This window comes from Aedes albopictus, chromosome 3 (genome assembly GCF_035046485.1).
Source record: "Aedes albopictus strain Foshan chromosome 3, AalbF5, whole genome shotgun sequence".
In the NCBI taxonomy this organism is placed as follows: Eukaryota; Metazoa; Arthropoda; class Insecta; order Diptera; family Culicidae; genus Aedes; species Aedes albopictus.
The window spans coordinates 26,044,774-26,059,102 of NC_085138.1; the positions used below are offsets into that span (position 1 = coordinate 26,044,774).

The 14,329-nt window shown below is 39.6% G+C and overlaps 1 long non-coding RNA gene across 1 annotated transcript; it reads right to left on the reverse strand.

Annotated features, from left to right (window-relative positions):
* Window positions 1–1,345: 1,345 nt before the first annotated feature.
* LOC134290059 (uncharacterized) lies at window positions 1,346–5,399 on the reverse strand. Its single transcript, XR_009998827.1, has 3 exons — window positions 4,949–5,399; window positions 1,720–1,806; window positions 1,346–1,602 (listed from the first exon to the last, which is right to left on the reverse strand). It is a non-coding gene; the product is annotated as an uncharacterized LOC134290059 (long non-coding RNA).
* Window positions 5,400–14,329: the final 8,930 nt, after the last annotated feature.

Here is a 14,329-nt window from a genome sequence, read left to right on the forward strand (position 1 = left end):
TTGAAGCTTTGGCTCCCATGCCCCACCAGCCAGATAACTGGGTTTTGCAAACTAAGCATTATTTGTGGCAACACTTTGAGCGGCATGATGGAACTATGCCGAGCGCGCTAAGTGTTATTAGACCACTAATGCAGTTGCATGAAGTGGGTTAGAAGGTACATAGGCCTTTTCAGCTGACAGGTCCGTGTATGCCACTGTTTACAACCGCCGAACAAAGGCGCAAACGCTAAACTGTCATTTTCATAGGAGAACTGTCAAAGGCCCGAAAAATCAGCTGATTTAAGACGTCAAATGAAAAGGCCCATTTCTAAAATTACAGCGTGCTTAAGTATTATTGCAATATTTGAGGCACCCGTTTGACTAAAGCATGACATACATAACAAGCTTCAATGTCGAAATATATGGTAGTTCACTCAGAAACGAACCTATATTAGAAGTCGTTTCAGTGTCCAGTCCTTGGTCCAGTCCATATGCTAAAGATAGCTCTATATCAAAGATAAATTTCGTCAATCGCATTTGATTTGATTGTGGTCGAAGGCAAGTTCAAAAGAATGAAGGGAAGAAAACTCCCCTAAATGCGAATACAAAAAAGTGCAAGTTGAACCTCATCCATTGATTTACGGTAATCAGAACTAGGTACAGTAGACGTTCGGTAACTGCAACATGTTTACGTTTCACTTAGCGAACAAAATTCGATACAGTAGACGTTCGGTCGGTGCAAACGGTTTAACTGCAATGCTTTTTAACTGCAAGTCCGCTAAGTGCAATAAATTTGCAGTTATCGCACCGCCAAACGTCAAAATGGTGCGCCATGTTAGCCCAAATGAACAGTTGGATGAAGTTCACGTTCATTTTACGTCAGTTGACGGTTTGTTGACGTTGTCAGGCGTTGCAGTTATCGGTTTTTCGTTCGCTAAGTGAAACGTAAACATGTTGCAGTTATCGAACGTCTACTGTAATTGCAACGTCTGACAGACGTCAACAACCCATCAATTAAAGTTAAATGAACACAAAATTTATTCGACTGTTCATTTGGGCTAACCTGGTGCACTATTTTGGCGTTTGGCGGTGCGATAACTGCAAATTTGATGCACACCGGACTTGCAGTTAAAAAGCATTGCAGTTAAACCGTTTGCACCGACCGAACGTCTACTGCAATTCAAACGTAAGAAAAATCACATAAAAATCTGATGTAAATGTACAGTAGGTACAATGTGCAAGGCCTTTCGTGAACCATTTCATTACAATACATGTTATTGTAGCTGGTGTAGAAAGTATACTTTACAGTTCGGGGTATTAATGAACAATGACTTTATTTACGCATCATATCTGACAGTCCCTTAGACGCAGCCTACTCTAACTCAATCTGTTACACAATACTACATCTCTCCTTCTTTCTAATAAAATTACAAATATGATTTTTACCTCTACATGTTCCTCGATCTCCTCACTGTTTATAACATTTGTTCAATTATGATTATATATTTTCCATACATGTCTTCACTCATAGTTCAGATGATAACAACGTCAAAGCAGGTAAATGTTGGGTTGACCATCCATGTACAGCGTCATTCATCATTCCCGGGTAGTCGTCCTGTTCACCTATTTGTTTGGGTTATATACTTCAACAAAAATTAGAATAAACTATATGTTATTTTATTGTTACTTATCTTTTACATCAGCCATTCTCTTCCTTTTTCAACAGATTTAAAATCTTACCTAATCCATTTCCAACCAGCATGTGGTTCTTATTGCGCGTTCACCTTCAGCAGCAATGTTCAACATCATGCATGTTCCTATAGGAGACTTATAAAAATATTATTAAAAAACGTGTTTCTCTTTCTCTTATTAGCACTAAATAATTTGAATGAAAGATTAAGGTCCTCCCTTGATCTACTAGTATAGGAATTGCCAAATGGACTAGGACGAATCCCCTACATTTGGTCTTGTTAATGCAGACTGAAACAATTTTGTTTCCTATGCGCATCCCTTTACCATAGATGGACTGAAGTAAAACTTCCTGCACCTCATGGTAGACTGGACTGCCAAATGGACTGAGATGGATCTCCTACATCTGGTCTTTTATTGCAGACTGAAACATTCCGTTTCCTTTGCGTATCCCTTTATCATAGATGGACTGAAGTCTCACTTCCTTCATCTCATGATAGACTGGACTGCCAAATGGACTGAGCCGGACTCCTACATTTGGTCTTTTCTTATGCAGACTGAAACTTCATGTTTCCTTTGTCATATCCCTTTACCATAGATGGACTGAAGTTGTACTTCCTGCATCTCATGGTAGACTGGATTTGGGCCAAATTGATTAAAATCAATCTTTGTCTTATTAGATCTTCAATAGACTAGAGTTCATCCAAATAACCTGAGATTACTTCATCTCCTATACAGAAATGGACAGGCACTGAAGCTCCCTACCTTTCTCGCAAGAAATCAGGCTGAAGTTTCTTGAGCTTCTTATAATTCCTTCATACGGGATAGAATCTTTCACCCTCACTCTAGGATATATTACTTGTTTTACGCATTGTTCACCTCCAAATAGACTAGGATAATTATATTTCTTATATTTGGATGCGAAAGAAACGAACTAGAACTTTCGAGGCATTTATCTAGACACCTACGTTTCTGAACAAGTTTCTTTCATCTTTCTTTTCATCCGTAATATGTCCTTGAGTACTTGGACTAATTTAGTTTCACTGAACCAGTGCTCAAAACTTCTCACACTGTATCATATTTCATTCACCGCGTTCATGGAAATTTAGTAAATTTTTAGTATAAACCATCATAAAGTTTGTCACTTTACATTAAGTAAAACGTCCATATAAAATTTCCACAAACTTGTGAACTTTCTGAACAGGACTTTTCAACTATTTCGACTACTAAGTACTATTTTTTCCAAGTTTTCTACTCCATCAATGAAATTATTTTTAGTATGGTAACTTTGTTAAAAAATATAAGGCTTCTTGCTTATTTACATGTTTTTTTTATTATTATTTTGGTTGATAAATAGGAAGATCAAATGGTCGGCATTCAGTCAGAGTGGACTACGCGATTTTTCGGGCAGGTAAAGATAAGCTTAGGAATTAGTTAAACCTGAACTTTTCGACGTTATTTTGATGCAGATGTGTCATTACATAAAGGAATAATAGTATTTCTAAAATAATACCAGATATTTGAAATTTCAAGTGCCTGCAGGACATTTTCTCGAAATCATTGAAAAACAGATGGTCCGGTCTGACTTAACGCCGACCAAATGTGGTTCAAATGACGCTTGGTTCTATGTGACTTTCCAAACTATTTTTTTCAGTAATAATTTTGAAAATACTTTTACTAGAGCGATCAGTCTTGTAAACATTCGACACTTTTCACTACCTTCATTTCGTTGCCGCAGTCGGGTGTCAGCTTGCTTTGTTACATTCGTGCGCTACCGTTACCTCTTACACACAGCACGAGCGGTGGAACGAAGTTCAATAAACATAAGAAAGCGTCAAATCATTATCGTCTGACACAATGACATTTGTCTAATTCAAGCTTTTCGCATAGATTTGCAGCCAATTCCGATTATGAATGTTAGTATTAGTTTATTCTTGCATGTTGCATTGAATACGACACACAGTTCTCATTATGGAAGAAGACAGGAATAACAAAAGCCGAACCGTCTCCCGGAGACGCTATCGTGGTGAAGTGCATTCGTTTGACATTTTTGTTACGTACAGTAGTTTGATTGCTTGTGTGGCGAATGTTGGAGACAAAGGAGGCCGAATATCGACGAAAAGGTTCAAATGAATGTGATCTCTAACAAGACTGAGAGCGATTGCCCCACAAGCTGTTGTACAACTACTTTTGTTAGTAGGGTTAGCGCTAGCCAATTGCTCTGTATTTTTTTTCCTAATACATTGAAAAATAACATTCCAAAAGTTGATTGGTTGCTTCAGTGTTTTGTTTCGGTTTCCAAAAAGAAATAATTTGAAATATTTTTTTCCAAATTCTTGAGGCATATACACATTTACACGGTTTGCTAACAATAACTTAATCATAACGTGAACTTAACAGTTCAAACGAGATCTGAAACGATTTTTAGAAGTACCCATATACAAGTTATTGAAATTTGTATTTGGTTTAAAAACTTGTCTTACAAAGTTATCAATTCATAAGAAATATTATCGCACACTAAAACGGCAAAATCTAGCAGTAGCCAATATCTCAAAAGCAATGATTAAAACCCATCAGAGTCTTAGATAACAGAGATAACAATCAATCTGAGTAGCATGTTATACTATTAGGTTTCCAAGTCGCAAGAAATGTAAATTGTTCTTCAAAAGTAGTGTAATTATGCTATGTAACTATGTCGTTAAATAAGGATTATAGTTACAATTTCTTGAAATAAGTCATACACTGATAAAGATCTTGTCATCTGCTAAAGCATTTGTACACCGTATTTGTACAAGGTCTAAGCAACTCATTTTCTATTAGTAATACCGTTACTTAGCAACCTATTGTCTTCCGACAGCTGAACTATTTTTTTTTTATGATGAACAAACTCCTTGAATAAATTTCAATCCAACAGAAGTATGGCGGTCTACCAATACTCTTTATTTATCTTTCCTTCAATAACATCTTTGAGCTCTTGTAGGAAAACTCATTCTTTTGAATAATGCTTCATATTGCGTCCCCTTTTTAGGAACACATCTCTCCATATCTTTAAAACTGCCTATTGTTGGTTCATCAAGATTGGACTAAACGTTCTTTCCCATCAACAAACCAATACTCTATCAGCAACAACGGAGAATTAGTTTGAATGGTCAAAAGTCAAAACTCAAAACATTTAGTTTCACGCACAACATCAACTTTGCCAAGAGCTTACACAGAAATCATACATTTGCTCCAAATCGAGAATTGCCTATCGTGATTGTATTGTAATCAAAGGTCTTACCTTGCGACAAATTAGCTCCAAATAATAGGTACCTTCTGCATTCAGGAAAATCTCGTACATTCCCGGAGAGAGTCTGTAGTTGATGTTCCAAGCTTTCTCGAATATCCTCTCGCCCAATGGCCAGATATTCCTCACCTCCGCTTCCTCTGCAACAACTACCTTGACTTTTTTTTCGGAAAACAGCCGTTGGGACCACGTTGAGATAGGCTGTGTAAGTTGAATTCGGTTGTCCATCCGTTGCGTTTCAATTTGCTTCTCTTTGTTTTCCCGTTCTGCTCCACGTCCGTCTTGAGCATTCCAATGTTCACGCGTCCAATGTTCATCCTCGTCGCCAATGTAGAAAGTATACTTTACAGTTCGGGGTATTAATGAACAATGACTTTATTTACGCATCATATCTGACAGTCCCTTAGACGCAGCCTACTCTAACTCAATCTGTTACACAATACTACAGCTGGTACATTGTATGGTACAGGAATGGTTTTCACTAAACATCCGAAGGTTAGTTTTTATCCGGGATGGCTTCTTAGTGATCGGGAAGCAGATGAAGCGAGTTATTCGGTAGAAGCCGATAAGGGACCGAATCTGTGTGTTTAGGACGAGGGGAAAATTCTTCAACTACAGCCATCTATGGCCAACGAACGATAACCCTGATGACATAAAGGATTAGTTCTATGAGAGTCTTGAAAAGGCCTATAGAGTGTGCCCATCAAAATACCCTGTCATTGGAACGGCAACCCTTTGTTCGGTTACTCAACGATATTATCGATTTTCCCCCTTATCGAACGCGACGATTTGAATCCATCGCGGGTGAAACCGTCGCCAGAGTCGTCGCCAGCCAATCATCAGGCGGGAGTCTGACGTTTCTACGATCTCACTAACACAAACAGCAGCAGAGGTGCTGCTTGATTCGTCGCGATGATTCAGAAATGCCGACTGGAAGTTGGCAGCGCGTTTTGTTATGAAAGCAACATACAATAATTGTCTGCGTTTTGTGACATTCGCTGCTGCTAGAGGCATGTCAATGAGCAACATTCAATATTCATCAGAAGCTAGACGAGAGGATAGCAGAGACCAATGGATCTGGAGATGTCAACGGTTTATGGGGGTTTATCCATGAAGCAGTGGCAACAACAAGGCTAGAGGTGATAGGCACCGCTCAGCGACGCCAACGTAATAATTGGTTTTCGATGGCTGTCAACAAATGACGAATGAGAAAATTTTCGCCACAAGTCGAATGCTAGTGGCCTCCCTGGACATGGCTCAACAGGGAGCGGTACAGGGTGGCAAGAACAAAAGAGAAACGAATCCACCGCAGTAAAAAACGGCAACACGAAGAGAGTGTGATTGCTGAAAGCACAGGTGAACATGGATAGAAATGATATGCGGAAGTTTTATACAACTGTCAATAGCGTGTGGCACAATACTGTGCCAGTGCCCGCTGTGTGCAATGACCGGGAAGGAAATTTGCAGACAGACAAAACATTGCTGGCAGCCAGGTGAAAGGAGAACTTCGAAGATTTGTTGAATGGTAGCAAAGAAAGAGCACCCTGGAACAGGATCAACATAGTGGATGACGATCAAGCTGTGGAACCACCAACACTGGATGAGGTTAAGAAGGCCCTTAAGGAGCTGAAAAACAGCAAGGCTGCTGGGAAGGAAAATGTCGTGGTCAAACATCTTAGGAACGGAAGTTAGTAGCTACATTAATCAATCCACCACCCAAGCAACACACATGGTTACAGAACAGTTACGGCAGCGTATGTAAGGGTTGTACAGTAAGTCACAGTGACTTCTGTGCAACCCTTACATACGCTGCCGAGACTGTTTTATAACCCTGTGTGTTGCTTGGGCAGATAATTGTAGAGTAGACGTTCGATAACTGCAACATGTTTACGTTTCACTTAGCGAACGAAAAACCGATAACTGCAACGCCTGACAGCGTCAACAAATCGTCAACTGACGTAAAATGAACGTGAACTTCATCCAACTGTTCATTTGGGCTAACATGGCGCACCATTCTGACATTTGGCGGTGCGATAACTGCAAATTTGTTGCACTTACCGAACTTGCAGTTAAAAAGCATTGCAGTTAAACCGTTTGCACCAACCGAACGTCTACTGTAAAGATACACGCAGAAAAATGGCGCTTGTTTAAAACAATAAAACGCATGGTTGATTTTCAAACTGAGAATTTACTTATTCCAAAGTTATATTTAATTGTTTTCATTCAGAGTTTATTGATGAAAACAACCGATTACCATCATTTCATATAATGTCAAAAATTTCATTTGATTCAACAAAATAAAAACCATAAACATGGTCCGAAAGCACTCACACATCTATAAAATGCTTACCCCGACATCGCCACAGCGAAGAAGGTGCAGCAAATCCATCACGCCAACTTCCAAGTGCAGCTTTGGCCGTGATGGATAACGCGCAGGTACTCACGACAGCATCCACAAAAAGTTGATCGGTTTCGCCTTTTTTGTCTTTTTCTAGTCGTTCTCCTCGCCATCCGCTTACCGACGAAATAGATTTCCTAGCTGCCGCAGTTGCTGCCGTCACCAAAACAATCACATTCCGGGTTTGTTAGTGGCAATCAATCAATTATTTCATGTTTAAAAAACCATATCTCTGTTTATTTTAACAAACTGTCAAAAATTTCGACAAATGAAAATATTTGTAGTATCAAACAAATGGAACAGTTCAGTTTAAACTAGAAATCAGTTTGTCGCTATAGTAAACTGAAAAATCGGTTGATTTGAACTAGAATTTAATTGTGTTTACAATTTATTTTTCTGCGTGTATGAAAAGATGAAGAATTGCCTACCAGCTGGTTGGATGGCATCATATACCCAAACAGAGGGATTACCCTTTTTAAATTCGGCTACTGTCGCGTGTTCTGTTCAAAAGACTGAGACCTCTTAAGGGGTCCTTCGTCGGCAAAATCAGGCTCATTTTCGTGAGGGTCAATCAACGACGAATCAAATGTTTAACCCGTGGATGATTCCAAGACAAAATTTCGGGAATATAACTTGCAAACTCACTATCTGTTTTTCTGTTTTAAAGTAGAGACTTGGTTGGGATACGACTGGGATGATTTTGCTTCGAAATGTTGGCTTTGCAGTCTTTTGGGGGAATCGAAAACACTAGTTTATGATTTTTTCCCGACGTTTTGGTCCGTATGGGACCTTTTTCAAGGGTCGAATCGGTCAAGTTTCCTAGCAAAGCCATCTTGAGTAGGAAACCTTGACCGATTGAATCCTTGAAAAAGGTCCCATACGGACCGAAACGTCGGGAAAATCATAAACTAGTGTTTTCGATTCCCCCCAAAAGACTGCAAAGCCAACATTGCGAAGTTAAAGCAGAGAGTACGATTTAGTGAAAAGTAATGAGCTTTGGCAGATAATGACAGAACGTGGTTTTCCGGCAAAACTAATGAGGCTGATACGCGCAACGCTGGATGGATTATAGTCAGTCATGTATAGTATACGGATCGCAAACGAAGTGTCAACCTCGGTTGATGGATGGAAGCAGGGTATTGCTTTTTCAAATTTACACTAAGGTCTTTTTTAAACGGGAGATGTACCGTGTAAAAAAAACTGTGTGAATTCGCGAAACCGTGTTAAAAAGCTGAGGAATATCCACGAATATTGAAAATGTCCTCACCTTCAGATATCGCAGGAGTATTTTGGAGAGTTAAAGTGGAAAGGGAGGGGGTAGTGTAGTAAGGGTTGTTTCTAGGGGTTAGTGGGGAAGAGGGCAAGTGATATGTTATAGGGAGAAGAGTGGTTCTAAGGAAGATTTCAGATATTTTGGGAAGTTAAGTACGAAGACGAAGCGAAGGATTAAGGAGACTGTCAACACTCCATAGGTCCATGAAGAATGGTGGTGTAGAGAAAGATGTTCCAGGACAGCTAAGAACTTCCGCGAGTAAAGGCTTTAATATCTACGAGCGTAATCGATGGATTGATGTTACATTACTGATACGGTGCAACATCCTAGAGGTCCATGGAGCGTTGTTCTGCAAAGATCTATGGAGCTTTGTTCAGTGGTTACTAATTTCCAACGATGTTCTAGGTCCGCTAAGAACTTTCGTGAATAAAGGCCTTAAGATCTACAAGCGTACTCAATGGATTGTTATAACATCACTGATACGGTGCAACATCCTACAGGTACATTGAGCATTGTGCTGAACAGAACTAATTTCCAAAGATATGCTAGGATTGCCATGAACTTCCGCGAGTGAAGGCCTATAAGCGTAATCAATGGATTGTTATTATATGAGTGATACGGTGCAACATTCTACAGGTCATGTAGAGAACTACTTCCCAAAGATGTTCTAGGTCTTCCAAGAATTCCGACGAGGTAAGGCCTTAAGATCTACAAGCGTGATCAATGGTTTGTTGTCAAATTACTGATACGTTGTAACATCCTACAGGTTCATGAACCATTTTTCTGCAAGGAACTAATTCCAAAAAAGATGTTCTAGGTCATCCAAGAACTCCCACGAGTAAAGGCTTGAAGATCTACAAGCGTAATCAATGGATTGTTCTTACAATACTGAGATGGCGCAACATTCTACAGGCCCATAGTGCACTGAGCTGAAGAGAACTAATCTTTAAAGATGTTCTTGGTCATCCAAGAACCTCCGTGAGTGAAGGCCTGTAGATCAACAAATGTTAACAATGGTTTGTTGTCACATTTTTGATGCAGTATAACGTCCTACAGATCCATGGAGCATAGTTCTATTGAGAAATATTTTCCAAAGATCTTCTAGATCCTCCAAGAACTTCCACGAGTAAAGGCCTTAAGATCTACAAGCGTCATAAATGGATTGTTCTTACATTATTACTGATACGGTGCAAGATCATACAGGTCCATGGAGCATTGAGCTGAGGGAACAAATCTTCAAAGATATTCTAGGTCCTCCAAGAACTTCCGCGAGTAAAGGCCTTCAGATCTACAATCTACATGGATTTGTATTACATTACTAATGCTGTGCAACAACCTGATGTTGTGCAAGCCCCTCAATCCGACAAAATCCCAAGAAAATAGTTGGTAACGCTTTAAGGTCTTTAGTTAACTTAGACTGTTCTTCGTATAGTATAGTAAAAAGAACCCATTATAATCCGGATAGACATGTGATGCGAGTGTGATACACGTAAATACAGCGGTACTCTCTGTGAAGAAAATTCTAACAAGACTGACTTGAACGGGGAGAATTATCAGTGTGGCATTCATTTCAAGCGCAATTGTACAGTAATTCCTGTATCACATGTGTGTAGTATTACACGTTTAGATCTTAAGACCAATATTCACGAGAGTACTTGGATGACCTTTGTAAATCACTATTCTACAAAATTATCTTTTATACTGTTCACTCGACGGAGCGATCAGGAGGTCTGGCGTGCTGAGGAATGGTATTCACACGACCGCACATGCTCCTCGGTTTTGCGGACGATACTGATCTCATCGGCATCGATCGTAGGGCAGTGGAGGAAGCCATTGCTGCTCTGGAGAGAAACAGCGAGGATAGGCTTGACGATTAACTCTACCAAGGCGAAGTACATGATTGCAGGTAGAAACAGTGGCATTAGTGCTGAGGTGGTGATTGAAAGGGATGTGTTCATAGTTTTTTGAAGAATTTGTTTATCCTAGAACATTTGTAACATGTGACAATAACGTTTCTCGTGAAGTGAAAAGATGTCTTGCAGGGTAAATAGGGCTATTTACAGATTGTAACTTGCAAACGCAAACGAAATTTACTCTATACAGTAGACGTTCGATAACTGCAACATGTTTACGTTTCACTTAGCGAACGAAAATCCGATAACTGCAACGCCTGACAGCATCAACAAACCGTCAATTGACGTAAAATGAACGTGAACTTCATCCAACTGTTCATTTGGGCTAACATGGCGCACCATTCTGACATTTAGCGGTGCGATAACTGCAAATTTGTTGCATTTACCGAACTTGCAGTTAAAAAGCATTGCAGTTAAACCGTTTGCACCGACCGAACGTCTGCTGTACATGACGCTGGTTCTTCCGGTAGCCCTCTACGGTGACACGGCGAGGGCGTTTTTCACAGGTTACAGAGCTTTTGAACGCAAAGTGCTGCGGACAATGTTCGGTGGGAAACAAGAAAATGGTGTGTGGCACAGACGCACGAATCACAAGTTGTTCAAAACGGTGCTGTACAGTAAACGTTCGATAACTGCAACATGTTTACGTTTCAGCAAGCGAACAAAATTCGATAACTGTAACGTCAGATAGGCGTCAACAACCCATCAATTGACATTAAATGAACGAACAGTTCATTCGATTATTCATTTGGGCTAACTTGGCGCAATGTTCTGACGGATGGCGGTGCGATAAAGTGCCCCACACAATGCATACGTTTGCGTGTGCGTGACAGTAGATTGACACATTTCCCATGGGAAAACTGTCAAAAAAACGCAAACCTCGACGGAACGGACGCTATGTGTTCCAGGCTTAACTGCAAATTTGTTGCACTCACCGGACTTGCAGTTAAAAAGCATTGCAGTTAGACCGTTTGCACCGACCGAACGTCTACTGTATTGCCCCGATTTCTCCCCAAGGATACCGTACTGGGAGTGATAACCATTTGGCACTATTATTCGCTTTGCGTGCCAATACAGTGCTAGTGTAGAACTGACCTGCTCTATATTGGCCGTATAATACAGTAGACGTTCGGTCGGTGCAAACGGTCTAACTGCAATGCTTTTTAACTGCAAGTCCGGTAAGTGCAACAAATTTGCAGTTATCGCACCGCTATCCGTCAAAACGGTGCACCAAGTTAGCCCAAATGAACAATCGAATGAATTTTTCGTTCATTTAACGTCAATTGATGGGTTGTTGACGCCTATCTGACGTTGCAGTTATCGAATTTTGTTCGTTAAGTGAAACGTAAACATGTTGCAGTTATCGAACGTCTACTGTAGCCCTATAAGAACAAAAAGACGAAATATAGTGCTCATGGTTACTTGGGTAATTCTCATCACATCAGACGGAAAATAGCAAATCATCATCATCAGATATTCGAACAAATTTTGCCAATGCCTCATTAGAAGGAAGTAAAAAGATGTAGAGTATAGATAACCAGCCTCTTTAGCACTAAAAATCGAATAATTACATACGAATTGACAATTGTTCTCGTTTTGCGTACGACGAAGGCAATCGCACCAAAACAGCAGCTAGCCGAATAGTTTTTTAATCTCGCCAAATTCACTTGTTGAACCAACCTTCAATGCACACCTCACAATAGTTCTGTAGCACTTTAATGATGGATTTCACTGCTGCAAAATACTGCAAAAGCTGTTTAGTTAATAAAATAAATCTTTTTTTTTTTCCCGTCGGTTAAATGTAAACAACAAGTTGCCTTCGTCTAGGGAGATTGCAAGCAAATGCGTGCGTGAGTTTTCTGTATACGAAACATCGTATTTCACACCCACACAGAAAGATTTCTGATGGTCAAAAATATCAATTGAAATATTTTGGTCGTTATTCTAAAGCTAAATCCATCTTAATTTAAAACCTTCCACAGTAGACGTTCGCTTGGTGCAAACGCTTTAACTACAATGCTTTTTAACTGCAAGTCCGCTAAGTGCAACAATCTTGCAGTTGTCACACCGCTATCCGTCAAAATGAAATGTCAACAGCGATGCGATGTATTTCAAATGCACATTGGCTGCATTCTGCAGCAACTGACAGTTCTTTGACGTCTGCCAGTTGTTGCAGTTATCGAATTTCATTCGGTAAGTGATACATAAACATGTTGCAGTTATCGAACGTCTACTGTACTCAATCGTACAGTAGACGTTCGGTCGGTGCAAACGGTTTAACTACAATGCTTTTTAACTGCAAGTCCGGTAAGTGCAACAAATTTGCAGTTATCGCACCGGCAAACGTCAAAATGGTGCGCCAGGTTAGCCCAAACGAATAGTCGGATCACGTTCACGGTTATTTATTATCGATTGACAACTTATTGACATCTGTCAGCCGTTGCAGTTATCGAATTTCGTTCGCTAAGTGAAACGTAAACATGTTGCTGTTATTGAACGTCTACTGTACCTTAATTTGGATTGCGAAGAATTTGACCGATTTTTCGAGTAAACCTACGGTCAAATAATATTTTTTACCATCCTATATACCATTATGTGACGAAGGAGGTGTGCCAGGAATTGAATTCAAGTTGTGCTCAAAATAGACGTGGACTAGACGGAAACAGAATTCGAGGGACAATTATTTTATCCTAATATTTTAAGAAACTGTTGTTTCTTATATTGTTTACATAACATTGACCATGAGGCGCTAGGCGAGGTGTTAGAATAAATTCGATCATAATTAGTCGGTGCTGAGTTAGACGGGAATTGGACAAAAACCCTACCAAGTGTAAAAAGAAGCGAATATTGTTAAACGTATAAAATACGACAGACTTCAGTACACGGAGAGAAATCACACTAGTTTGATACAACCAAAATTTTGGTTGACGTTCAAAGTCTGAATTTGGTTGTTCAGAGGTAAACAATTATTTGTTTCTATGTCGAGGTTTCGATCGGAACAAATTATTTTTTCAAGTACTTTTTGCCCACATCATTTGGTTCTTCCAAAGCAATACATACTTAGATACAAACTATGATTACAATTTAAATTAATCGTTGCCTTGTTTATTTTTACCAAATATTAGGTTGATGAAAATAAATCATGACTGAAAAATATAAAGTAGAGCTTAGATTGGATGGATCTAATAAAAGCAATAAAAATAAACTAAAAATTTGGTTGGACGAATTCCAATCTAAAAACAAATTCGAAGCAAACTATAATATTAGTTTGTCCACACCACTGTTAGCTGCGTCACGTCAGCCGCATTCTTTGCCATTTCATTGTTGTCATCGTGTCTACGTAATTTCGATTGGCGGCGAGCTGATCGAGTGTGTGCGGCCATTTCAGGATTGCTGTACCTCCGGTAAACGGCCTCAGAATCATCATCAGCGTACAGGTAAGTTTAATTTATTAGTTCACCTGTTTCTCTAATTTACAATGTACTTTCTCCAGATTGGTGTGCATTGCGACAAGGAAGACGCAAGTAACCCATGACCGAAAAAATCATGGCTCCGGGCAGCAGTAGTCCAATGTTCCGACCGGCTTACTTCGGTACTATTAGGGAAATCCGATGGTTTTCATCGGGTGAAGGCTATGATCCTCCCTGACGAATGTTTCCGAAGTGGAAGTGAAAATGCAAGGTGAAATGTGAACTAAATGGGGTGAATAATACTTTATATTTTCATGAAAATAAACAAAAAGTTGACTCAAATTCATTGTTTTGTTTTACATTTTTTTCAAAAAACACGGA